This window comes from Triturus cristatus, chromosome 5_2, assembly GCF_964204655.1.
Source record: "Triturus cristatus chromosome 5_2, aTriCri1.1, whole genome shotgun sequence".
NCBI lineage: Eukaryota > Metazoa > Chordata > Amphibia > Caudata > Salamandridae > Triturus > Triturus cristatus.
Genome location: NC_140588.1, coordinates 505411124 through 505438726, shown reverse-complemented (window position 1 = coordinate 505438726; position 27603 = coordinate 505411124). Strand labels below are relative to the sequence as shown.

The 27603-nt window shown below is 47.4% G+C and overlaps 1 protein-coding gene across 11 annotated transcripts in view; it reads right to left on the bottom strand.

Moving 5' to 3' along the window:
- The window catches only part of PDE1C (phosphodiesterase 1C), a 1636609-nt gene that overhangs the window by 284172 nt on the left and 1324834 nt on the right, over window positions 1-27603 (bottom strand). The gene's annotated exons all lie outside the window — the stretch shown is intronic.

The following is a 27603-nucleotide window of genomic DNA, read 5'->3' as shown; positions in this document are numbered from 1 at the left end:
ATTACCCCACACGACGTTATGCTCCAAACATGCTGAGGTACTTCAAAAGTCCACATAGGCCCAGTAAAACGAAAACTTGTCACTCAAATCATTCTTAGATCTTGGGGGCAGAGAATTTGAAACTTGAATTTAATTTCTAATTGTTTGTTGAAAATGTTGAAGTCGAATTGTGAATGGAACAAAATGTTGCAATTTTTACATCCCAAAACTAAGGTGCTCATTTATGGGATTTTAGCGTAGGTCAGTGCAGCAAGGCATCGTCAGGTGGTGCCCTACGCCAAAGTAAAAGGGCAAGAATGTACCATATTTAAGCAATCCGGTGCATTACTGTCCTTTCTTCCTGCGCTGGCACCATTTTGGCAAACTAGTACCAACGTAGGCAACCTTGCACAATAGTGCTAGGGTGCCTTTGTTAAACGCAGGATTGTTTTTTTGCAGAAAGGGGCAGCTTCCTGCCCAAAAACAATCCTAAGAGGCATTTTCTGCTTTTCTATGCAGAATGCAGCCCACATAGAAAGAGGAAAAAACTAAGAGAAATAAATATATTTCTCCTCATTATGCCTCACAGCGGGGGGCGTACGGATTTGGTGCTTCCCCAGGTTTTCATGTTTCTGTAAATTTGGAACAGCGTCAAATTCCATGGGAATTGTGTGGAAAAACCCACCGCGACTCCCATGGAAAACCTCCTGGCACAGAGAAAGGTGACACAGCGATTTGCGCTGTGTTGCCTTACTCATGATTTATGAGGCTACTCAATGCCATGCAGTGTTGCTTTGCCTATTTCATAAATCGGAATGAGAGCCCTGTGTTACACATGTACCACTTCACGCGGTGCAAAAAAGTAATGCAGGGCTCTCATGAAAAAGGCCCTAAATGTCTTTACTCTCGGAGGCAGGGGTAAGTTTTAGGAGGTTCTCTCCTCTTTTTCTGGTCTTTTTCCACTGCCTCCCATTCAACATTTTTACGCTTTTGTTGCACATTACTGCTCTTCTCCCTTTTTCCTCCATGTTTGGGTCTGCATTTCCCGGGCTCTTTCTTCAGTGATTCCAGTTTCATTCCTCAGATGAGTACAGAAACTCAATTTTCCTGTTGAATAGTGCTAATTTTGGTGATGTGAAACACCACTTCACAAACACATCAACATTTATTCAAATTGTGTTTGTCTCTGAAGATTTCCCGATCTATGGGGCATATTTACAAGGAATTTGCATAGGGCAGTATCTCAAATCATTTTGCTGAGCTGGCATACGCCAATTCGAAAGGACAGGAATGCAACGTATTTACAAGATACGGTGCATTCCTGCGCTGGCGCACATAATGCAACTGTGTGCCAATGCAGGCACCATTGCACCATGGTGCAAGTGTGTCTGTGTTGTTGGCACTATTGTTTTAGGGCAGGAAGGGGCACCTTCCTGCAGAAAAAAAAAACACGAGGCTTTTTCCTCTTTCTATAGGTGCTGCAGAAACATGTGAAAAGAGGTAAAATTTAGGAGAAATGTAAACATTTCTCCTCGTTATGCCTGCTCTAGGTAGGAGCAAGGTTTTGGCACTGATCCAGGTTTACCTGATGTTGTAAATCTGGGGTAGCATCAAATTCCATGGGTGTTACTTGGTGTTAGACCTGGTCCTTTTGTCTGGTTTATCCCCAAACCTTTTGCCTCCTATTTTCCTGACACTGTTTTCGTTGGCTATAGTATTATAGGCACTTTACCACTGCTGGTCGGTGCTAAAGTTCTTATGCTCTCTGTGTAAATTGTGATTATGATTGGTTATCCATGACTGGCATTTTTGATTTACTGGTAAGTCCCTATAAAGAGCACGGTGCGTGCCAGAGCCTGTAAATCAAAGGCTACTCGTGAGCTTGCAGCACTGGTTGTACCACCCACATGAGTAGCTCTATAAATGTGGCACAGACCTGCCACTGAAGTGTTTGCGCGCACAGTTTTAAAATGCCATGTTGACCTGGCAAGTGCACCCACTTGCCAGGCCCTAACCTTCCCTTTTCTTACATGTAAGGCACCCCTCAGGTAGGCTCAAGGTACCCCAATGGGCAGGGTGCAGTACCTGTGAAAGGTAGGACATGTGCTGGTGTGTTTTACATGTCCTGATAGTGAAATACTGTGTCATTAATTTTACAATGTTGAAAGGCTGCCTGTCCCACAGGCTATCATTAGCGCTGCACTGTAACATTTTACACGTGTAACTTTCAATCGGGATAAATTAGTAAAGGTGGTTTTTTAAATTGTGTGTTTGAAAAAGCCACTTTTAGAAAGTGTTTTACAAAAAACAAGGCAACCCAATTAATGGTCAAGTACCTTGCGTATTGAATGTTTTACAGGAACAATGGTCTCTAACAAGAAAACAATGTTAGAAGGATTATTAATGAATTATTAATGAAAAAATACAATGATATCTATATTTGATTGTCCAACTGGACATGATCTTTTAATATGAAGGATTAAAGGAACAGCATACAAGTGGGGACATGTACAACATAAATAGGAAAAAACTCAGGCTTTACACGGAGCATGGCCAAACATTACATCAATTGGGCCAGCAAACAATATACATTAATTAACTCTAGCACATACAAATAAAAGTATAAATGTGTGTGTAGAGTGTTTAAAAGTTGACGATGTTTTGATCCCTTTAACACATTATTGGGATCATCTTCAGGACTAGAAAGTAGGTGCCTGAGCATGATGCCTGTTAGATTCAAGTCGGGGCATCGCTTGCAATTCTAGGTAAGAATCCTGACTAGTACTAAGAAGGTCCCCATAAAATTACAATCAGAGGTAACTAGGTGATGGGGGCTGCCTTTCGGTTTAATGTGGGCGATCAGGGAATGGACCAAGAATTCATGGTTCGGAAAAGAAGCCAAAGCTCCACTTAATGGAGTAACTGTCTGCTGGAAATTGGTAAACGACCTTCAAAGGGAGTGACAGTGTTCAAGTGTTGTCACTCCCCTTGAAGGCTGCTCACCAATGTGTATCACATGGTTACTCCATTAAGTGTAGAAGCACCTCGCAGAGCTCGGGTTGAGTTGCTGCACTCGCTTCAGAGTGGCAGGTTGAAGGATCCCTGTCCCCCGCAGCATTGAACTGAGAATCCAGCCCTGTGTCGTCAAAGGCCAGCGGTCCAAGAGGCCTTGGAGGGTCCTGGACGCGCTACCTCTTAAGGAGCAGTGTGAGAGGCTGCCTTGTGTGTTTACCAGCTGCACCGTGATCACGGGCAGCTGCATTTGCCTATCCTGCATGCTGGGGGCCAAGCGAATGTCTCCCTGCAGATCCCTGCAGGGTGTGCGCCCGCCCCCTAACCTTGTGATATACCTGGGGGGGGGGCACCGAGTGGCCTCATTTCTCGCTGCCTGGCCGGCCCCGAGGGGCCATGATGAAAACACCAATGAGTGCTTTCTAGGTACCAACAAAATTACTGTAATCCTGGTAAAAGGCACACAGGATTTCCGGTGCCCTAGGGCTTACTTGGGAATTACCATATAAAGTGTTGTGGGAGCGCAGGGAAGCTGCAGCCTACATGGTCATAGTGATATTCATGTGATTTATTGCATTCACCTGTATTTCTATGCCCTAATGTTATGAGAAAAGTCACTGTAATCCTTGTGAAGACTAGATAACAAGTATCCTTTTCAGAAACTGCATAATATGTACAGTGATGGTGTAGGAAGTTGTTTTCATGATGGTTTTATGACATGCGAAACTTATGAACATTTGCTTTATTGCACTAAATATTGTGTTATGACAATTGCCTGGTTGGCAAAGTGATTTATGGGACCGTGGTCTATGTGTTTATATACAATATAAGTGATATATTTTACATACTCTGGTGTGGAGTCTCTTTTGTGGTGTGTGTAGTGTGCCACTGGTGTGTGTGTATGTGAGTGTTGCACAAACGCTTTACACAATGACTCTGGGACTAAGCCTGACTGCTCTGCGAAACTACCAAGGGGATGAGCAGAGGATATCGTGGGTGTGTAACTCCCTTACCCTGCCTAGAGTGGTGGGTTCTGCCTGTCAATACCCTAGCAAACCAGAAGCCCCATTTCTGACAAGGGGGAACACCCACAGCAACACCCATTGAATGCCTCTTTCACACAGAGTAAGGCAAAGCAGTGACTTGCACTGCCTCACCTTACCTCATATCTACAAGGTCATGAAAAGCCATGCCGGGTAACTTTCCGTGGCATCATAGATATGGCTAAGCCCTGTGCGCCACGGGAACATCACAAAAAGTGACATTCCGGTGGCGCACAGGGTTTGTAAATATGTCCCTATGTTTTCAGACTTCATCTTTTGCCACAATAGTTTAAAAGACTTAGCAAATGTTTTCACCATTTAGAGCTGCCATTTGTTAAGTTCACAGATGAGCACAGAAAACAACTTAAAAGTCAAGACTTTCACACTTTAGTCAAAAGGGTAGATTTTCTACGTACTTGAAAAGTACAGACACAGACTTCTGATTTATCCAGATAAAATGGATGGACATAATAAATTCATTGTAAAAAATAATAAAAAGTTTCTGTTTTATTAGAAGTTATTGGCTTTATGCAAATTCTCCTCAAAACATGCGAGCCAAAGCACGTTTTTTTTTTTTTTTTAAATGTGATTTTCAAGATCACTGTGTGCTTCCAGCTGGTTTAAGGACACCGACTGGCTGGAGAAATAAAAGGAGAGTGCTTGACGGAGCCTCCTAGAGTGAATCAGTAAATAACGTGTTTTAGCAGCTCATGGGGCATCTGTTCCTGTGTGTCGGATAGAGGATGCAAGCTGTGCATGAAGAGCCTGTTTCAGCAATGATAAATATTGCAGCTGAGAAGAAGCTCTCAGCAGAGCTGGCTGTCACTCGGTAGAGACAAATCAATAGTAGAGTTTTATTTCATCTTCCTCTGATAAGAGGAAAATTCAACCACCACAGGTTGCCAGTCATTTCATTCAAAACGCACCATGTTGTGTCGGCCAGCAGCATGCTCAGAACATCTGCAGCACAGCCAGGGCAATGAAATGAGAAAAAATAGCAGAGGGCACTGTAACCTGAAATTCCAACACCCCAATCAATTGTTCCTAATTTTATAAACAAAAAAGAATGCAAAATGTACTATTCTTGAATGGTTTGCCAGATATCCAAACAAATCCTTTAAGTAGGGAAAGAGAAAAATTAACACATTATTACAATCTAAGAGTAAAATGGAAAAGGTTCAACATCATAACTAGGGCTCCCGGTTTTATGGTATTTATTTTTTTAATATTTCCGTCTGTATTTATCCATATTTATTTTTTTGTCATTTTATCTGTATATATCTGTATTTATTTTTGTCGCAAGCAAAATAAGACGTTGCAGCTAGTATTTTTCCACATTTATTTAAATACAGTGCACACAGTTGTTATAGGTTTAGCTACATGTATATATGCGCCAAATTAAGGAAACACAATACAGTCATCTGAAAACTTTGCCACAGATTACTTACAGTATTAGTGAGCTGCTGCTGTTTTACAATGTTGAAAACACTGTCATTAGCCATGATTATTAAATGTAAACACATTTAGAATTTAGACAAGTGCACCTTGCACTTTCAGTGACCTGAAATTAGCCACCCTCCACCCCTCGAAATTTGGCTCTAGTTGCGCCTCTGCCAACTACAGTGGCCTGCAGAGGACACGACGTGACTGTAGTTTCACCTCTGAATTCCTTAGCTACTTGAACGTGAGCGTGGAAAGCACCTGCCCTCTGGGGCACATAGCACTCACACAACATGTGTTCCCACTTTGGCCCAGGTTAGATGTGCTGAAAGGCGCTTTCAGTTCATCGCCTTCACGTTTGACACCGTTGGTTGTCTCTGCATTCAGAAAACAAAGGCTGAACATTCACAAGGTGAGGGGCCTGTCACTAGTACAAGGGCCCCTTGAGCCAAGCAGAGGGGGCCCCTCATATCAGCAGCTTTGACCTCTTCACCCATGAACCCAAGAGGGCACATTTACGTAACTTTAATACCATTTAAACCCTGAATTAGGAGAGAACACGTAATTGTGTGCACCACTGCTCACTACTGGCATCAGTGAAAGTGTGCAATGCTGGCAGCACTGTGCTTCCAGAGCAATGCTGCTGTAACAGACATGCCAACCCTCCCGATTCAGGCGGGAGACTACCGATTTCAAGGCTAGTCTCCCGCCTCCCGATTCCTGCAGGCAAAAACCCGATTCCTCTGGGTTTCAGCAGACAGGGGGCTTGGTATTGTGTAACGTGCTAATTCTTCCAGCAATAGTCAGAGTTGCGATGCAGGGGCTCTAGAAGGTGTGACAAAGCAACAAAGCCCCATTAACAAGCGAATGGTCTTTTAAAGACCTGTGAAGTACTCGGGCGGCTGTGTGTGTGGCTGCGCTGCCACACAGGTGGTGATGGTGGGGAGGTTGCGGGGGGGGGGGGGGGGGGGTATATGCACTGCCAGCAACCTGCCAGGCCAGTGAGTGAGGAACACTTGCATCACCCTCTCTCTGCCTGCCATTGCGCTCCATGCTTCTGAAAGGTAAGAAAGAAACGTGTATTTGCATTTCAAATGTTCGATCCTGCAGCAGCGCACTTCCAAAGCCCATACATGACAGTAACCCGACTCAAGGCCCCATTCTCCCGATTTTTTAAAAAGAATCTCCCACTTTGCTCTTCTGAAATGTTGCCATGTATGCTGTAAGGCACTACGAGGCAGATGCCCGGGGAGTTACTAGGTGGGTAGCAGCAGATTGCCCCTGGAACCACCAGCCACGATCGTAGGGCACAGGCTTTGCCTCAAGGTGCGCAAATGAATGCCCTGGTGAAATAGGCGTTCCTCTTCAAGGCTGCTGGGCACAGACCTGGGCACCTCATTTTTGAGTGTGCTCAAAGGGCTTCAGCAACCCCCCCCCCACCCCCCTTGTGTGTCAGCCCGGGCTGAGAGAGCTTCCCAGGCACACACAAACATGAGTTTATCGCAGCTGCACTCGAGTACTTCACGGGTCTTTAAAAGACCATTCACAGAGATTAATGGCCCAGCAGGTGTTAATGTGGGGAGGCATACACCACAGTCAGGAAGAGGGGCATGGCAGCCAACCCTGGGCTGGAGCACGGATTGCCGAACAATTCTCGGAATCCGATTTGGTTGTATTTTCCCGCTTCTATTTATAAATACAGACGGAAAAAAAATATTTTTCCGTCTGTATTTATGTGTAAAAATCAGTTTAAACGGAAAACCGGGAGCCTTAATCATAACCCACAAATTAAAAGATTCACCACTTTACATTTAAAGCTAAAAATTGAATTTGGATGCATAAATTCTGCATCTATAGGATAACGTCAGGTAACTGCAGGGCTGTGGTTGCACACTTTACATTAGGCTTTCCGCAAGCACTAAAACACTATGATATTTATGATAATTAAGGCCATATTGGGCCGCAATCACAAAAAGGGCAGTACAATTCAAAATACTTTGCCGCTCTGTGACAAGACCCTGCTTTTGGTTGCACTATCCATTCCCTGACAAAAGCAGACGTGTGCAGTGAACTGAACAGAGCCCACCTCATTAATATGAATGAGGTGGGAATCAGACTGGCATCTTACTGCGCACAGCAGCAAATGCAGCTTCATAGTCGGGCAAGGCACAGCCGGCAGGTATCCCTCCATTTTAGGTCGAGTCTAGGCAGTGCATGAACTGTCTCTTGACATGCTGTATCTTGTCTGTGGACTTTAGGCACACCCATCACCTTATCATTCGGTCCTTGGTCTGCTTTTGAAATTCCTTTGGTAAATGGTTTACATTTGTCCTGCCTTTTGGCTGTTTTGTTCCGTCCTGGAGACTGGCCCTGTTACAAGGATCAGTTCACTTCTAGCCATTTGATAAGTTTTGTTGCACAATTATTTTCGTTTGCCTTCGCTCTTGCTTATGGATTGTTGTGTTTTTGGCTGTTGGCCCAAATGCACTTATCTTCTTGCGTTCACCAGGCAGGAATTTGTTTGCCGTACTACAATCAGCATTCTACATTTGTCATTTTGTTTCCTATTCACCATTTGTTAACAAATGATGATCATGTATTTAAATTGCTTTTTTATTAGGCGCAGGGAGAACTGATGTAGCGCTTAAAGGGTTGAAAATTGTAGGGGTGCGTTATATTCACTGTTAGTCGGCACCCGCATGTAATCAAATGTGTACTCAGGTATTTTGTGTGCAATGTATTAAGAATTGTATAACCTATATCGATTTAAATAGAGGTGTTAGCTATGTACAAGCATATTGTGAATGTATTAGAGAAATGCATAAGAGCTTGGTAAATATAAACCCCAGGCGATGTAAAATGTGTAGCCTAGAATACATGATTATAGACTGTTTAGTTAAACGTACATGAAAGAAAGACGTAAATGTCAATAGTGTGATTTAGACATGCTTGTGTAACCGAAGTAGTGGCCAGAATTCACATATATCGTTGAGGCGAAAGGCCTGTTATTTTTCTTATGTTAGCCGAGGGCAATAGGCCAAAAAGGATTTATTCCAGTAGAGGTTTTAGGCTGTAGTAAATTGCAAAGTTAAAAGATGCGAAGTATGTCTGCCTTCCATGATCTCACCCCAGGTGCAAGGACAGTTGCTCGTAGGGGTGGGCGGAATTTGCGTAATCGCGCTACGCAAATCTCCGTGAAATGGTAAAAAATCTCCGCGAACACGCAGAAATTCCGCGAACACGCGGAATTGCTTGTTCGCGATACTTTTTTCCTGTTCGCGATCGCTGTTTGCGTGCTCGGGGTGAAATATCTCGCGAACACGCATATTAAGAACGCGAACAAGCAAAAAATGTCGGGAAGTCGCGGAACGCAGATTTTTGGGCAATTTCGCGTTCTCCGCGGAACGCGAAATTACCCAAATTCCGCAAATTCCGCAACCGGAACGGAATTTACTGCCCAGGCCTAGTTGCTCGTTAGTAGAGAAGTTCTTTGTTCACAAATTGACTTATGTAGTTAAAGCCAGACATGGGAGTGCATTGGAATGTGCCAATCGTAACTCCTAGTGCGGACGGTGTCTGGGACTCAAGGCCAAGCTGATGGACGATGGAACTGGACAGCGCTCTATGGAAAGTTACTGAGGGACGACCCGGCTGAAGAGGAGGCGCAAAGGGCGTGTTCTGGGATTTGGGGTTCTGTATTAGGGAAAGCGCCCCGAGGGTGGAGGCAGATTAGAGCAGCCCAGAGCAGAGAAGAGTTAGGCGAAGAGCTAGAGGGGGCAATTTTAGATCAAGCTCTCTAAGTGAAGACTTCTTAGGAAGTTTCACTCTGACACCTTTTTCGAGTGAGGGTCTCAAGGGATTGCTAAGTAGGGATGTCATCTAGTACAGAGTAGGGACAGAGATGGTATGGTCCAGTGTCCCTTATGTCGACATTGGCTTGGTAGTTTTCTACCTCATGCTTTTAGAAATTGTGCTTTTGGTTATTTTTAGTCATATGCGCATTCTTCGTAGAGTAGCATTTGTGTTAGTGCCTATGTACTTGTTGTGCCTCGTATTGAGGAGTTTGTACCTTCAATCTTTATGCTGATAATAAAAGCCAGAGAGCCAAGAGATTAAGTCTCGAGTCCTTGATTATGGCAAATTGCGGACAGCATTTTCTGATAATTGTGTTTATCCCCTCTACGCTATTGGGCAAGTAAAAAGTTCCATCCGACCAGAGTGGGTTCTAGTAGATAATTGTCAGATACTAAAATGGGCCGGAGCAGTTGGTAGCAGAGACGGATGGTTACTTCCGATAGCGAGGGACGATTAGATTAGATAAGGATAAGTGATCCTTGAGGCCCATAGACGATAAGTGATGGTGAATCATCAGATGGTGAGCGGGAGACGACGGCGGCAGATGAGCATCGACGACGAGTAGCAGTGCGGCAGGAAGCAGCAGTTCCAGGAGTGAGTATGAACAAAATGAGATGTTGTAGATTGCGGTGCTGATTTGTTGTGTGATGTCTTGCAGAGTTGATGTGTATGTCGTGTGATTGTGAGATCAGGCTGTGAGCGCGCGCAGCCCGGGAGTTGTGGTGTAGAAGACACCTGAGATAGAGTTTGTTGACCACCCAAAGGAGATCGTGAGGTACCATCGATCACCTGGACCGAGATAGGGGGAGCGAACGTGTGTGTGTATGGCAACTTAACGCTGGTCGTGGGTTGTTGTGTGTGGATCGGAGTGTTAGTAACCTATCAGTGGCGATCTGTCTGGCCGGACGGGGGCAGACGGTCGCCAATCGAGGTCAACAAGGTCGAGAGACTGTGGACGAACAGTCAGAGGCTGTGGACGGACAGCCAGAGAAGTAACTTAATCGGTTATTTCAGTGTATGAATGGGACGAGAGTAGGCGAAACGTGTCTGGAGAAGGGAACTGCTGCAAACGGAGGAAGGTGACGTCAGAGAGTGTCGCGCTGTGATAGGCCGGTTGGTGTGAGTCGCGCTGTTATTGGAGGATTTAAAGAGTAGGAAGTAAACAGAGCGCGAGATCGATCTTGCTCGTCATGAAGTGTCTTAAGGTTTTACGAGAGATGTGTAGAGGCGACAAGCATGTGGTCACTCGGAAGGGAGAAGACGCCCCTCCCGAGGATACCCCAGCACATTACATGGCAACGAATGTGGGGTTACATACCATAGTTTGGATCGAGAATTGGCACAAGATTACACAAGGTGAAGGGGAACTAGCTTTCCCGAGGTATGGCTCATTTAGATTAGCGGTGCTATACCAGCTGAAGTCGGTGATGGGGTCCTTAAGACCCTTGCCGAGGCCAACACAGTTCGAAGCATTACATGCGTGGATTAGAGCAGCGCATGATAAAGAAAAGGGAAGGAGTCAGGAAAGGATGAAAAAATCGATCAGGGCATTCCAGGATGCCAAGTGGGACGCAGCGGAGAAAAGATGGAGAGTGCAGGCAATTGAGGAAGAGAAACTGTATCCCTTATTGATAGACTCGACGGGGATAAGGCATGTAAAGGCACAGGATGAAGAGAGTGACTCCGATGACGGAGTATTGCAAAGATTGTTAGACGAGAGACCACCTCCTTACAATCCAGATGAAGCAGACGACAGGTGGGGTGAGAGTGGGGAAACTAGAAGAGTAACAGTTCAACCCGAGACTCGAGTGGAAGGGTTGGTTTCATTTGGAACAGAGAGTCCACGGAGTCAGTCTGAGGCTAGTGGGAGGATTGAGAGAGAGATGAGGTTACCGGATGCATTGAGGGTACCGGTCACCATTGGACCGATTGTGTCGATTTATAGTCCGGAATCGGAGGAAAGGGAGGGGTCCGAACAGGTAGCAGAAAGAACGAGGAGGGAAAGCGAGGAAAGTGGGTTGGAAGGGACAATGGCTCGAACTCCAAGCCCTGTACAATGGAGTACACCATTGGTAGCGGTGTCAGATACATCTAGGGGTGAAGAGGAACAGAGACCGGTGAGGCCGAGAAATCTGATGGAATCGAGATCAGATTTAAGGTCATGGGTACCGTCAGAGAGGCATCTGAATCAGAATGTGGTCCAATCAGAGAGAGCTCGGGATAACTTTAGGAGTTATTCTGCTCCTATAGAAGCACCAGAAGAGAGGAGAGAGAAGGAACCAGAATGTGAATATGACGAGAGACATGGAGCAAGTTGTCAGGTGTTGAGAGGAGCCTTGAAAGCAGGGATGATAGACATAGTAAGGCTCAAGGCGGAGGTAGATGAAATAATATATGGAAGTCTACCTCTTGAGAGGATAGTAACATACAACCCGGATGAGCTGTTCTTTGTAGCGAAAGATGTGACTCGTAAAGCACGAATTGCACACGAGAAATTGAGGGGATTGGCGAAGGAATATGAGGTGGATTTATCCAAGACTAGGGCGTTGCAAGGAAGCCATAGGATGCACTATACCGAGCTGGAGCTGGAGGAGAAAAGGGTTGTTGGATTAAGATCACATGCTAGAGAACTGATTTTAGCCATGCGGCCATGGTTGACGCTTGAAAAATGGGAGGAGAAATGGTCTAAGAAAAAGACTTCTAAGGGAGCGGAAGGAGGAGCTCCGGGTGAAGGGTTGCTACTGGCAAAGACCTTCCCGTTGAGGGAAGTGGCGAATGGAGGATATGTGCATGTACCTTGGAGCAGGGGAGATTTGGCATAATTTACGAATGATTTTCCCGGGCTCAGGGAGAAGCCTGCAGAATGGTACAAGCAAGTTGAGCCCTTTGTTAAAATTTCGAAGGTATTATGGATCGATCTGAATACTCTATTCGATATTGTGGTTCCGGGAGATCTGTGGAACGCATGTAAGGTTGCTGTTGATTGGCCGGACTATGAGCCTGATAGGAACATGATTACAAATGGTCCGTCGCCAGCTGTGATGAGGCTGTATGATAAAGTAATTACCTGGTTGAAATCGAAGGTTTCACCCCAAGACATTGATTGGGTGAAAATAGACAGGACAGTGCAGGAACCAAAGGAGATAGTACATGAGTTTTACGAGAGACTCTTAAAGGCTTTTAAGCAGTATAGCGGCCTAGATGAGTTAGAAACGAAAGATATGGAACAGTTTGTTTCTAAGTTCGTGCTGGGTTTGAAGCCCGAGGTTAGTCTTATGATACAGCAGCATTTGATCTGTTGGCAGAATAAGCCCGTAGATGAAATCTTGCGGTACGCCAGGTACTGCACGGATGAGATTGAGTCGAAGCACAAGAAGATGAAAGATAATTTGTTGCTTATACAGATGCAAGCCGCTCAGGGACCGCCGAATGGGGGTCCAGTGGTAAGGAGACAGGGAAATTATCAGGCAGGAAATCAGAATGTTCAGGGTCAGGGAAGGCCAAGGCCTATAGACCCTAGGACAGGCATAGATGTAGCGATACTGAAAAAGACGACTGCTTGTCACCAGTGTCACCAGGTGGGACACTGGAGGCGCGAGTGTCCCCTGAACCCCTACAACCAGCAACAGATGGAGGGAAGAATAGTTCAGGTCCCTGGGGCGGAACAGGTACAGACGGTGACTACACCAAGGATGATGCAAGGGGGGACCGGCATCCCGCAAGTGCAGATTCCCCAGCCACCCAGGATACAGAACGTACAGCAGGGGGCCCGAACTTATTTGCAGATGCCCATGTTTGAAGTAAGCGAGGATAAGGATATAGATTTGCTGGCCCGGTTGAGTTTAAGCCAAGAGGATGACTGCATACTTAGGGCCATCTTAGAAGTAGACCAGAGAGGACCCTTTGTGGAAGCAGAGCTTGACGGACACCCTACGACCTTTTTGGTTGATACGGGGGCTACTAGGTCGACCATAAGATTGGTAGTAGTTCCGGGGGTAGCCCTTTCTGGGGAAAGTATACAAGTTGTTGGAGTGGCGAATAAGAGGCTAGTTAGCCCTTTGACAGAACCGATTCCAGTCAGGATAGGAAACTTTAGGGATCGACACCAGTTCGTGGTGTGCGATTCTAGTCCTGTTTGTTTGTTGGGGAGAGACTTATTGTGTAAGCTCAATTGCACAATCTACTGTACCCCGAAAGGAGTAGAGGTACAGACGAGGGATGATGACGCGACCTTTAAGGTTGCGAATCAGCGGGTGTGTGTAGAAATGTACCCAGCTTTGACAGTGGAGGAGCTTCCACATGATTTGAGGGAGTCAGTATCGGCTGATGTGTGGGACCTAAGTGGAGAGGAGATTGGCTTAGTTAGGGGAGTGGAACCAGTGAAGATACAGGTCAAGCCAAACGCGGAATTCCCGAGAACACCCCAGTATAAATTATCCCCTGAAACGATTGCAGGGATTAAACCTTTGATTAAGCAGGGAATACTGGTGGAAATCATGGGTAGTCCATACAATTCACCCATTATGGGACTGCAGAAACCAAGTGGGAAGTTCAGGATAGTGCAAGATTTGCGAAAAATAAACGACATAGTTGTCCCATGTTGTCCAGTGGTACCGAATCCATCTGTGATACTGTTTCAGATCCCATGTGAAGCTGAATGGTTCACAGTGATTGACTTGTGTCAAGCATTTTTTTCTATTCCCTTACATGAAGAGAGCAGATTTCTTTTTGCATTTAGACTAGAAAATCGTGTATTAACGTGGTGTCGTATCCCACAGGGGTATACGGAGAGCCCATCGATTTTTAATCAACTTTTGAAGAAAAATCTCGAAAGTCTTGTGTTGCCACAAAACTCTGTTTTAGTGCAATACATTGACGATCTGCTTGTTGCGTCGGAAACAGAAGACGCCTGCAGAACTGATACGATTGCGTTGTTGAATTTCTTGGGAGAGAATGGTCACAAGGTGTCACCAAACAAGCTGCAATACTGTTTACCTGAGGTACAGTATTTGGGGCACAGGATTGTGAAGGGCAAAAGGAAGGTGTCTCCAGATCGCATTGATGTGATTCTGAGAATGCCAGTTCCCTCGACGCAGAGGGAAGTTAGAATGTTTTTGGGAATGGTGGGCTATTGCCGCCAGTGGATCCCAAACTTTTCCTTTGAGGCGAAGCCTTTACAGCGGCTGACGCGAAAGGATGTAAGTGATCCGGTACCATGGGACGACGACTGTTTGAAATCCTTTCTGAGGCTGAGAGAAGCCTTATGTAGCGCTCCTGCGTTGGGAATGCCGGATTACAACAAGGCATTTGCGTTATTCTGCTGCGAAAGAGAAGGTTGCGCATTAGCAGTGTTAACTCAGAATCATGGAGGTGTCCATAGACCAGTTGCCTATTTCTCAGCTACCCTAGATCCGGTAGCTTCTGCGTTGCCCGGATGTCTCAGATCCGTTGCGGCAACAGGTGTCAGCATCGAGAGAAGTGAGAGCATTGTGATGGGTCACCCTCTTACTGTACATGTGCCACATTCTGTTGAATTGTTGATGACTAGGACTAAAACACAGCACCTCACGAATAATAGGCTGACTCGTTATGAACAAGTAATCCTTGCAGCCGATAATGTGATATTGAAGAGGTGTGCTGTTTTAAATCCTGCTACATTGTTACCTGTTCCAAATGTAGATGATAATGAAGATTGTGAGGACCATGATTGTCTCGACGTGAACTATGCACCAAACCGAGACCTGACATTGTCGATGAACCGCTCCCAGTTTCAGATGAGATCTTCTTTGCGGACGGTTCATGCTTAAGAGACAGTGTCGGTCGATTAAGAGCAGCGTTTGCTGTATGCACCGTCGCGGGGGTGGTTGAAGCCGCTTGTTTAGAAGGAGTACACTCCGCGCAGGTGGCTGAGCTTATTGCTTTGACTCGTGCCTGTGTGGCAGCTGATAAGATCCGTGTAACGATTTACACGGACAGCCAGTATGGGTTTGGTGTGGTTCATGACTTCGGACAACTATGGTCCCAGAGAGGGTTTATGACGTCTTCAGGTTCACCCATAAGAAATGGAGACTTTGTGCGAAAATTGCTTGAAGCATTGCAAGGTCCTGATGAAATTGCTGTTGTTAAATGTGCTGCACACACGAAGGGAAATGATTTTGTTTCATTGGGGAACAATTATGCAGATGAAGTAGCTCGGTTTTGTGCAGAGCAGGGATGCAATTTCACGGAGACTCATATTGAGGAAACCGAGGAGAAAACAGTGTATGATCAGATGTTAGCAATGGCAGACTCATGGGAGGAACTGAAGCAGCTTCAGGAAGGGGTCTCAGATCAGGAGCGAGACAGTTGGATACGAGCTGGATGTGAGAAAGGAGATGCGGATATATGGGTTTCGAATGATGGACGAGCGGTGTTGCCGGAATGTTTATTGAATCCCATGGCGAGGCTGATACATGGTGCTGTACATCTTGGTAGAGACGCAATGATGAGAGTGTTTCGTCAGACTTGGTACAACCCGAAGTTTCGGGCAGTGGCCGAAACCGTGTGCCAGAGGTGTGTCACTTGTCAACAGATGAATGTAGGAAAGAGGACAGCTGTGACGTTGAGTCACATAGGGAGGTCAGGTGGACCTTTCAATAGGATGCAGCTGGATTTCGTTGAAATGCCGAAGTGTAATGGGTTAAGGTACATATTAGTGATAGTATGTGTCTTTTCCAGGTGGGTGGAGGCATACCCTACACGCAGATGTGACACACTCACGGTAGCAAAATTATTATTGAGAGAACTCATTCCAAGGTACGGGTTCCCGACGTCCTTTGAATCGGACAGAGGAACTCATTTCCACAGTGAAGTCATGAAGTTGCTTTGTGCTGCCTTAAATATAGATCAGAGGTTACATTGTAGCTATAGACCAGAAGCTTCAGGGATAGTGGAGCAGGTGAATGGAACTCTGAAGGCTTGGATGGCGAAAGTGTGTTCGTCAACGTCCTTGAAATGGCCTGACGCATTACCTTTGGTCCTCATGAGCCTCCGAAGTGTGCCTGATAGAAGGACTGGATTGTCACCCCAGGAAATCCTCAAGGGGAGAGCGATGCGTTTGCCTGCAATACCTGCCACTGCTCTGATAAATATCACTGATGATATGATCCTGGACTATTGTAAAGGCCTTGCTGACGTGGTCCGTTCTGTGTCTCAGCAGGTGCAGACAGTAACGGTTCCAGCTGCGAGTGACCTGTGCCACGACTTATGCCCAGGAGATTGGGTCCTAGTCCGAAAGCACGTGAGGAAGAGTTGCCTGGATGCTAGATGGCGAGGCCCGTTTCAAGTGATCCTCATCACAAACACAGCAGTTAAGTGTTTACCGAACTGGGTGCATGCTTCCCATACCCGTAGAGTTCCAGCACCCTTAGAAGATACAGCCCCTCTCGAGAACGAAAACCCAGCTGAGCTGACAGAGCCACCTGAGAGGGCCAGTCAAGCTGTAAGGGTTGCTGAAGCAGCTGATGGTGCACTGAATCGAGTCGAAGAAGAACGTGAGAGAAGCACTGACCCTGAAACAGGTGAAGGAGCAAGAGGTGCAGTGGGCAGTGCCGAATCGAGTTCTGCCGAGGAGGAGGAGGCCAGTGCACAGGGTATCGACGGGAAGACCGGAGGTGCCACGGAAGCAGAAAGGGTTTGGCCCGCAAGCCAGAAACGGGTAAACCTGAGGTTGGTACTGGACACAGATCTTGCACCAGTTTCGGAGGAGCCAGAAGAAGAATCAAGTGACGAGGAGCATCCTCAAGGTACTCTGAGGAGGTCAAAGAGAACTAGAGTGCCAAGTCGGAAGTACGCCTCACCAGAATGGGCATATCCAGTGACTGATGCCAGGTTTACCGAGCACGGGAAGATTGAGGTCGATGACATTGGTCAACAGTGTTCCGCTCCAGAGAGTGGAGGTGTTGCTGAAGTCGAGGGAATTCTGACTATCCACGTTCCGAGTCCACCATTTCTGAGTGTTATTCGTGGTATGATCTTGGACAACTTGGAGTTCCCGACGTTCACAGCTGTGCCAGATCCACAAGAACTGATCATCCTTAAGCTCGAGATATTGCAGGGGGTCCTGGAACTGTTGGGACCGGCAGTTATGTTGGACTGATTCAAGAGTGTTGTAAAGCAGGGAAGAAGATAACCTAGATCCGAGCGGAAGAAGATTAAATTTAGGGACTTTTTCCGTTGTAGAACGAAGAAAAGTTAGGGAGGCTTGCTGAAAGTTCACAAGAGAGACATTAATGAGAAAGAGACTTACCATTTCAGAGACTGTATTGGACATTGAGTATATTCCGAAGATGGCAGATCCTGCAAATACACATCGTAAGGCTAAATTGATAATAGGCACATTGGTAGGAGTTGTGATAGTCACTATATTTGCAGTAGTGATAAGTTCATACATAGTGGCTCACAGGCAAGAGGGGAAGGTTCAGGAAGCACCTACACCTATTACCCCAGGACAGAGAGGTGTCAGTATCAGAGATCAGAGAACATCAAAGTTAAGGGAGGATCGCAGACTCCACATGGATTTGTCGAAGGGTGATTTTAAGCTTAATGCTTATGCGAAGTTGTTGTACGAATATGTTGATGCGATGGATGTGAAGATTGTTATGTGTGTATGCAGTTGCCTGCTTCAGTGGATGAAGGTATCAAGTATCATCACCTCTCATTGACATATGGGATTTCTTGTAGTTTATTGCTTAGTTTATTTTACGACAGGAGGCAGTTCGAGTATTTCTTTTCAAATTTTGATACGGTACTTCCTGAAGTTCCAGCAATCAAGCATTTGAATAAATACGATTATTATAAGAAAGAGGACAGACTCCTGAAGTATTTTAGACCTACTGTGAAGTTGGATACGGCGCATGCTCACAGGCATAACCTGACATGTGCGTTATCTGAGACGGAGAAGAAATTCATTGATCAAGTAGAGGACAGATATAGAAAGTTGACCCAGACACGAGACACCGGAGATAGTCCAGTAGATTGGACAGAGGAGGAGAGATCTCACAAGTCCAAGGGAAGCTATGGACCAATAGCATTAGATGAAGTGCAGAAAGGGAATTTGTGTATTGGACGTCCTCAGTCAGCTACGGAGAAGGTTGCAGTAGGACATAGCACCTGTTCTCAGACCTTCACTATGGAGGCTTCTGTTAAGGACTTTATGCAAGGTGTAGTACAAGTGATTCCGACAGTGTATTATGTATGTGGGAAGAATGCTTATGTCGGACTACCTGCAAATTGGTATGGGATATGTTATTTGGCTATCATATTCCCGAAGATTTATCACACAGAGGACTTGGAGTTGTTAGAGACGAGACAACATTCTAGGAGACGTAGGACTGTAAAGGCAGGTGCAGTGATTGGGGATTTATATGGAGCAATGATACCTAGTATGGGTGTGGTGTTGAATGACGTGAAGATCAGAAGGTTGGCGACTGTAGTTGATGAGCTGTCTATGAATACGGCGAGGTCTTTGTTGTTGGTGGCTGGATAGATGTTGTCGATACGAAATATGGTTATGCAGAATCGCCTTGCGTTAGACGTGTTATTAGCTAAGGAAGGGGGAGTCTGTAAATTATTAAAGGTTCAAGAATGCTGCACATATATTCCAGACAACACGAAGGAGTTGGGGAAGTACATAGACAACATCACAACTATTCACAAGGAAATTATGGATTTGACGAAGGAGAATGTGTGGGAAAAGATTGGACAAGGATTTGGAAGAGTGGGAACATGGTTTGCGAATTTGGGAAGAGGATTTCTTGGATCAGTATTGAAGCCAATTATCATTGCTGTAGTTTGCGTGATTTGTTTGTGGGGATGCGTGAAAGCGTGGAAGTGGTATCAAGGAGGCAAAGTTGAAAGAGCTCTTAGAGCAAATGAGAAAAGAATGGCGAAGTTTCAGGATCAGCAATATGAGAGTCTTAAGAGATTGGAGGGAGTTCGACATGGCAGAGTCATGACCAGTACGGTTTAAATCAGCTCTAAAGAAGGAGATTGTAATGGTGTGATGACAGAGGGGGAAACTGATGTAGCGCTTAAAGGGTTGAAAATTGTAGGGGTGCGTTATATTCACTGTTAGTCGGCACCCGCATATAATCAAATGTGTACTCAGGTATTTTGTGTGCAATGTATTAAGAATTGTATAACCTATATCGATTTAAATAGAGGTGTTAGCTATGTACAAGCATATTGTGAATGTATTAGAGAAATGCATAAGAGCTTGGTAAATATAAACCCCAGGCGATGTAAAATGTGTAGCCTAGAATACGTGATTATAGACTGTTTAGTTAAACGTACATGAAAGAAAGACGTAAATGTCAATAGTGTGATTTAGACATGCTTGTGTAACCGAAGTAGTGGCCAGAATTCACATATATCGTTGAGGCGAAAGGCCTGTTATTTTTCTTATGTTAGCCGAGGGCAATAGGCCAAAAAGGATTTATTCCAGTAGAGGTTTTAGGCTGTAGTAAATTGCAAAGTTAAAAGATGCGAAGTATGTCTGCCTTCCATGATCTCACCCCAGGTGCAAGGACAGTTGCTCGTTAGTAGAGAAGTTCTTTGTTCACGAATTGACTTATGTAGTTAAAGCCAGACATGGGAGTGCATTGGAATGTGCCAATCGTAACTCCTAGTGCGGACGGTGTCTGGGACTCAAGGCCAAGCTGATGGACGATGGAACTGGACAGCGCTCTATGGAAAGTTACTGAGGGACGACCCGGCTGAAGAGGAGGCGCAAAGGGCGTGTTCTGGGATTTGGGGTTCTGTATTAGGGAAAGCGCCCCGAGGGTGGAGGCAGATTAGAGCAGCCCAGAGCAGAGAAGAGTTAGGCGAAGAGCTAGAGGGGGCAATTTTAGATCAAGCTCTCTAAGTGAAGACTTCTTAGGAAGTTTCACTCTGACACCTTTTTCGAGTGAGGGTCTCAAGGGATTGCTAAGTAGGGATGTCATCTAGTACAGAGTAGGGACAGAGATGGTATGGTCCAGTGTCCCTTATATCGACATTGGCTTGGTAGTTTTCTACCTCATGCTTTTAGAAATTGTGCTTTTGGTTATTTTTAGTCGTATGCGCATTCTTCGTAGAGTAGCATTTGTGTTAGTGCCTATGTACTTGTTGTGCCTCGTATTGAGGAGTTTGTACCTTCAAATCTTTATGCTGATAATAAAAGCCAGAGAGCCAAGAGATTAAGTCTCGAGTCCTTGATTATGGCAAATTGCGGACAGCATTTTCTGATAAATGTGTTTATCCCCTCTACGCTATTGGGCAAGTAAAAAGTTCCATCCGACCAGAGTGGGTTCTAGTAGATAATTGTCAGATACTAAAATGGGCCGGAGCAGAACCGACGCTGAGATTCGAACCACGTTCCCCAATTCCAAAGTAGGCAGCTCTGGATGTTGCGTCACATGATCCTCTCTCCAAATATTCCTGGTTTTGATTTTGTATGTACCCATAAAATGCGTGATGAGCCGGAACATGGTGCGCAGGCACTTAAAGATCCCATGATGCATCCCTTGGAGCAGCCGCTCATCGTGACTCGGTCAGCAGGGTGAAACCGTGCGTCCTTCTCTGAGACGTGTTCCCCATGTTGGTGCGCCCCCTTCCCAGCTCCAAAGATCAGCCTCGGAGCCGCCAGTCTGCAGCCAGCATCAATGCAGTAAAGAGCCAGGATGATGCTTGTGAGTGTTGGCCTTCACTCTGCCCTTATGTTTGTTGTTGGGGGCCTGCATTATCTTGGGTTACCAGTTTCTTGTTTGAACTCCTCCCTACCGCAAGCTGCACTCTGCTGTCATGGGTATTCAGTAGTAACTGCATTATTTCGAGTCGGCCTGTTAAAGGGGTTGTTGTAGTTCTACAACATTCCCTGATGCAACGAGGATTCTGACTTGCTGCAGTTGGGTGGGTTTTGCCCTCGGGGATTTGTGTTAAAGCACCTTCATACTGAGAGAGCTCTTTAGGCATCCATTGCGTACAGCCAGTAGAAAACTTCAGAACTCTTGTGGCCAACTTGTTTTACATTCATTCATTTCGTATGAAAATTCTCGAAACAATCAGAAATTATATGTTGTTTTTCCCCACAAGACGGCGGTGTCCCCCTATCTATCAAGTTGTGTTTTTCAATTATTTTACCTTTTACGCGTGTACATGTAACTATGTACACACAAATGTAAGCTTTTTTTTCATTTCTATTTTTTTATCTTCTAAAATAATGAGACATTCATTCATCCCCTCTGTACCCACCCCAGATATGCAGTGGCGGCTAGTGGCATTTGAAAGTAGAGAGGAGTGACAGCAAATACAACACAATGCTGGAGGTGCACTTTGTTTGCAGACACAATGTCAGGCCAGAAGCATCAAGTGTGAGAAAGACCATCCCTCAGAGAGGTATTCGTCCCCTTACTGCTGCTGTGACAGTGAGGGATATAACCCACGTATTCTTGATCTCAGAGTGAGGTACACAGACCTTTATGTCTGCTCTGTCTGTAAGGTACAAACCAGTGCTTAATGTGAGCCAGGGTTTTCTGGTGCTCTGCACCTAATTGCCAGCACCTGGGCTTATGACAGTCTGCCATAGGGTGGTGCTGTCTGGCTAATTTAAGTATTAGCACAACAACAGCTGTGTGTGCTGGTTAGTAGCTGTGTTTGTACTGTCATTACCAACTGGCAGGGGCAATGTGTAGTGCAAGCTGTAGTGGCTTCCTGACGAGAGCCCCAGCACCTATTGGTTTACAAATCAAGCACTGGCACAAACCGATTTCCTTCTAGTGAGTGATTAGGTGTCCCTTATGCCTCGTAAAAAACACTCTTTACTTCCCCAGTGATGAGAAGAGCTTTGGTTCCTCACGGCTCCCTGTGTCTCTGGAGCATGACGTTCACCAGTTCTATTAATAGTGCAAACACTGGGGCTAGTCTGTTTCACAAGCGGCTCCAACAGCACTGTCTCTTTACACAGCACTAGAGGCCCGCCAGCAATGGCCCAGCCATTGAAGTGCTTAGACAACTGTTGATGTGAAATACTCGCAGTACTGGACACATTAATTAGATAACAATATACTTGAAACAGTCCTAAAATCTTCCAAGTGTGATTTTTTTCACAGCTTCCTAGTTTTTAATGTTAAATTCAGGCAAGAATTGAAGTGTATAACGTTTCTTGGGTCGTAGAGACATTTCTACAGGCCTCGAGCGTTCCATGTTTTCAGGGGAGGGGCTGGCACTCGAGATAATGCAAGCCTGCCCCGGGGGGTTGCGCAGCAGCCCTCCTAACAGGGCGGCCGCCTTAGTGCCGCATGAAGGCACTGGGGGCAGCCGGTCTAGTCCCTGGGCCCAGCCAGGGAAGACGTCCGGCGATGGGTACTTCCGGCGGTGGGGGAAGGGGCAAGGGTATTTAGGCTGTGCCCGCCCCTTCCTCGCCCTCTTGTCCCTCTCGTCTCGCCTTGCCTGCCCCTCCGCTTACCCAGCAGACGGAGGTACAAGGAGGGGGTTATGCTCTCTAACATGTTATTTTGTGTTGCAGGAGGAGTTACAGGGTGATCCAGAGTCTGCAGATACCAAGGGGTACTTCATGCAGCAGCACAGCGTGGTGCTAAGCCAGGATACCCAGGGATGTCTAGAGTGTCCCCTGGAAGAACTACGGCGCCCCGTTAGTCCTACGGGCGGTTGTGGGTCTGAGCAACCGGGGGCTGCCAGCATACGCTCCACCCACCTCTTTCGGGGGGGGGGGGGCGTGAGTAAGCACGTGGACTGGTGGTCTACGGATGGGAGGGGTGGCCCCTCCCAAGGTTTGGTATGCACCAGTCGGCGACTGCCATGGTGTAATTTAGGCTTATCAGACGGGCAGGCTGCTAAGGGTTGGCCTGCCCTGGGATCGGATCGCCCGTAAGATAACCCACCATGTTTGCATATTGGTTATGCTAATAAACCTGCAGCAATATTTCTCCACTTACAAAAAGTGTTGTGTGGTTTATTTATGTATTTACTATGTGTTATGTGACAACAGTTGCCGATATTGGCACTAAGCACATTCCAACTGTAGCAATGCAGCTGCGGCAGCGGAAACCGCACGAAAAAAAAACGGCAGCGCAGGAACCAATCTGTACCAATGGTATACATGTCCAAAACAACATATATGCGTTTTCCAGACACATTCATCAATTGTGTCAAAACAACTTATATTAGAATAATTTACCAATATCATATATCCTTGTGCACAACCCTGTGTGCACAGCGCAGCACTTTTTCAGCTTTCTTACAAGGCACCATGCGTTCAGAGCTCCCGAGCACAGCACAATGGTCGCATGGCTCCCCTGCACAGCCCCATGCTTATGCAGCCCCACCCCCCTCCCGATCACACCACCTTGCTCACTAGGCTTCCCTGACCCGCACAGTGCTTTATCAGCCCCTCAGCTCAACCCCAGCTTACTCTGAATAAATAGGTGCCCTATGTAGTCAGAAGCGCTTAGAATTTCCGCCACCCCCTGCAGACAGGATACTCACAAAACAGTATCCACAACCAGCCGCTTGCCGGTGTGGGCCATTCAAACTGACAACATACACTGGTGCTCACTTCAAATCACTAAAATATCCCACAGGTATTGGAACATACTATTTACCCTCCGAGGTATTTCTCTGTGTTTAGAACCCTTGATTTGGATGTTTCTCACAGAACTCGGCAGCAAAAAGCCACTTAACTTTGTCACTGTGCTTGGAGCTATATACAGGATTACTCCACCTCTAAGTGTAGGTGTCAGTGGTCGCAGACTTGAATGCAGCCTGAAAAGATGTGATCTTATTTCAGGAGGCAAGAATCTAATGGGGGGCGTGACCTGGCAGACAATGGTGGTGAACATGCTCGGCTGAGCTCTCACTATCTGCAGTATCCGGCTCGATATATTCTAGTGTTCCACTGCTGACTGCTGATGTAACCCAGACTAGACACCCACCCACCACAGGCGACGGGAGGCCGTGGAATCAATTATCCTGTGACCAGCAAAACTAACTACGTTGGTACAGCAGTGAGATCTCTCTGCAGAGCACCAAATGAGATTGTGGCGGGACCCCGTGGTGGTCCTACAGAGTTGCTGTCGCCCGTGTTTGTGGTGGCCTGGCCTCCATTCGTCAGAATGCTCTGTCTAAAATAGCAGCCAGAGCGGCAAGTAGAGGGTTAAGCCGCAAAAGAAGGACAGTGATTGCTGCCACACCATAGGGAATGCAAATTAATAGTCTGAAGGCAAGGGAAAAAAAGCCTGACCCGCTGCACCCACCGTCATACCTGAGGTGACGAGGGTCGGCAGAGTCACATGAGAGGACACTGAGCCTCGCCTGGACTCTCTGCGGCTGGCCGAGGCCCCCGCAGGGGGCCACAAGAGAGGTCTGCACTCTAGTGTCACCTGGGCACCCCACCCCCTGCCCCCATCAGGGTCGCAGCGCTCGGGGCATCACTTCCTGGGTGCCAGGACTTGGGGGAGGGTATATATGCCTCCCTCACCATTTTAGCGCCCTCTTTTGCGCGCCTGACACACCATCTAGAAGGGTCGTTGGTCGTCGTTTTCATTGTTGCAGGCCCGGTTGTGCCTCATGCGTTCCACGCGACATCAGTCAGGGTGAGTGCTCCATAGCCCGCCCCCCGCGCCCCGTCCCTGGGACATTCCCGGGTTGTACAGGGGCCATGGCATGGACAGCCATGGTGGGGGGGTGCGAGCTCTGCCAAGCAAGGAGGCCGAATGTGGCCTTGGGGCGGGAACCGGTGCAGCAGTCTTCCCCCCCCAGCACCCATACCTGCCCCCCCGGTCCTCACCAGACAGGACAGGGTACGGGGGGATCACGCCCGCTGTAGGTTCCCAGGTCGGGCCCCCGCAGGAAGCCGAATGGCCAACGCTGCGGCCAGGGTCATGTCAGGGACGGGGCCAAGGAAGGGGTGAGAGATGTTGATTGGCTGCTGCCTGCGCTGGCCTAACGAGCCAGCCGCAACTGAGGAGCACTTTTGGTTGTCCCGTGGTCCGCCAGGCACACCACGGTTCTTCACCGGCATGGGCAAGTTGCAGTGCGGTGAGATTGTAGGTGCATGGGAGCCTCGGGGGGGTAGTTCATGGGGTTAGAGACCAACTGACCCCGGCATCAGCGCCGAGGGTTGGGGTATCTTAGCGGAGCTGGGCAGGGGGTCAGCCGACGTGGCGTAGAGCCGCGTTACCCCCACATGTGTGCAGTAGCCCCCCTACATCAGCGCAGAGGGGCGGGGAGTGCAATATTGCAGGGGAGGAGGGAGAGCGACGAGCCTCGCTTGTCCGCCTCCCCTGGAGACTGCCTTCATAGGTAGAGTTGCCTTCATTTTAAAGATGCATGAATGTGTGTGTGGGGGGGTGTTGAAATCTCGCTAGCGTGGCGCTTGAAAAGCACAGTGCGTTGGGGCAGTCCGGTCGTCACGGTCCTTAAGGTAGATGCCGGCTGCCCTGACACCGTTTGTCTGATGTCGTGTGGTCTTACATCCCGTGTCCAGCGAGCAGGGGCCGGCTGCTTGGCCTCGTTGCAGTGAGGCAGCCACTTGCTCTTTATGGCCCATACTTTGCCCAAACCTCTGCCTAGCTCCCGTTGTCTCCGTGCGCCCCCACCCTATCCCGGTGTGGTTGAGTTGCACGGCCCCGTGCCCCCCCCCGCCCACCTGGCCGTCGTATATGGCCGGCCATCAGCCCTCGACTGTGGTCCCTTGGGTCGTCCACGATGGGGCAACGTGGGTCAGGGGATAGGTGTGGCAGATGCGGGTCCTGGATGACTCGCTTTCACTCGGCGGCTGGTAGGCTTCACTCAGCGGCCGCCGTGTGGTCAGTGACGGGGAGGGGGGCCTGAGGTGCGGGTCTCACCTTGGCCTCTCGCCGCACTCGGATGGTGTTGGCAGCGTCGGTGGTTGGGTGGCATGCCCGAGGCCTGCCAGGCCTAGTCCTCTGGTCCTTTGGATGCAAGGCCCGCACCTTGGCACTTTGATTTCAATGGGTTCTGCCCGCGGTAGTTGCATACTGTTCCGCTGTTTGTACGAGTCTGTCCTATAGGAAGAAGGTCGGTCCTTGAGGCCCTTGCAGTCCCCCATCCTCAATAGTTAAGTAGTAGAGCGGTTTAAGTGCATGTTGCCTGGGTGATTGCGCGAAACAGGGGTGTGTGGGTGCAAAACCCTACGTACATCTGAACCCATCCTCGTCTGAGAGTATGGCGCGGGGGAGCAGGGGTGCGCATGCGACCAGGTGGATTTAATCGCATCATGGGTTCAATTAGATGGGCATTGCTCCCAGCAGGGGACCTGAGCAGTTCAGTATGTTCTTTTGTTGTTTCTTGGGCTACTCGTTCAGTATGGCCTTCCATGCAATTGCTTCCACAGGGCATAGGATGAATGGCCCTTGATGGATCCCGTGCAATCGGATGCACGCTGCTCTCGCTGCGTGTGCGTCTTCCTTTTCTAGCGCTGGATACTGCGGCTTTTGCGCTCCACCAACCCCATGGCGCACCTGGGGGGAGTGGTGTTAGGGGTCAACATATTACAGCAGCTATTACATTTTGTAATGTCTCAAGTGAATTGAATCATACAGCTGTTTATTGTGGCAGTAAGCGTGCTTTGCCACTGCTGGAAATTACCTTTTAACTGCATACAGGGCGCAGGGCTTTTGCAGGGCAACACATTTACGGCCTGCTTAGCAAAGCCAGTAATAGTAGCACAGGCGCAAGGTCTACAGCTTTTCATGTGACAAGCCCCTCGAAGTCTAGGGTTCAACTCCCAGCAGTGGAGCCAAGGTCTTTTTCCTGATGGTGCCCTGTCTATTGCAAACTTGTTTTGTGCTATTTTATTATTATTATAATTTTAATTTAGTATTAATTACGGGGGCTGCTAACGGAATGCTATAGCCATCGAACGATCGGGGCAACATCGGGAGGCTCACGTACTAAATGACATACCTTTGGTTTGGCCGTGTACGTCCAGAGTGCAATGAGGTGTTTATGCCATCGGGTGGCACTGTCCCGCTGTTGTTGTTTCTCGTTCCTAGCTGGAGTATGGGAAGTCAACCATTTAATGCATTCTCGCCTTCAATCCATTAAAAGGCGTACCTCGGGCCTCCCCCTTATTACCGGGCTTGGTGGGCTGCGGTGGACGATGGGGTTCTCGCAGGCCGATGTTAGGTGAAACACGGTACTTGTTTGTTGCAAGCACATGGTAGCTATCTATCAGGTTTTCACAGAAAGCACGGAGCCCACCGCAGTTCAGCTG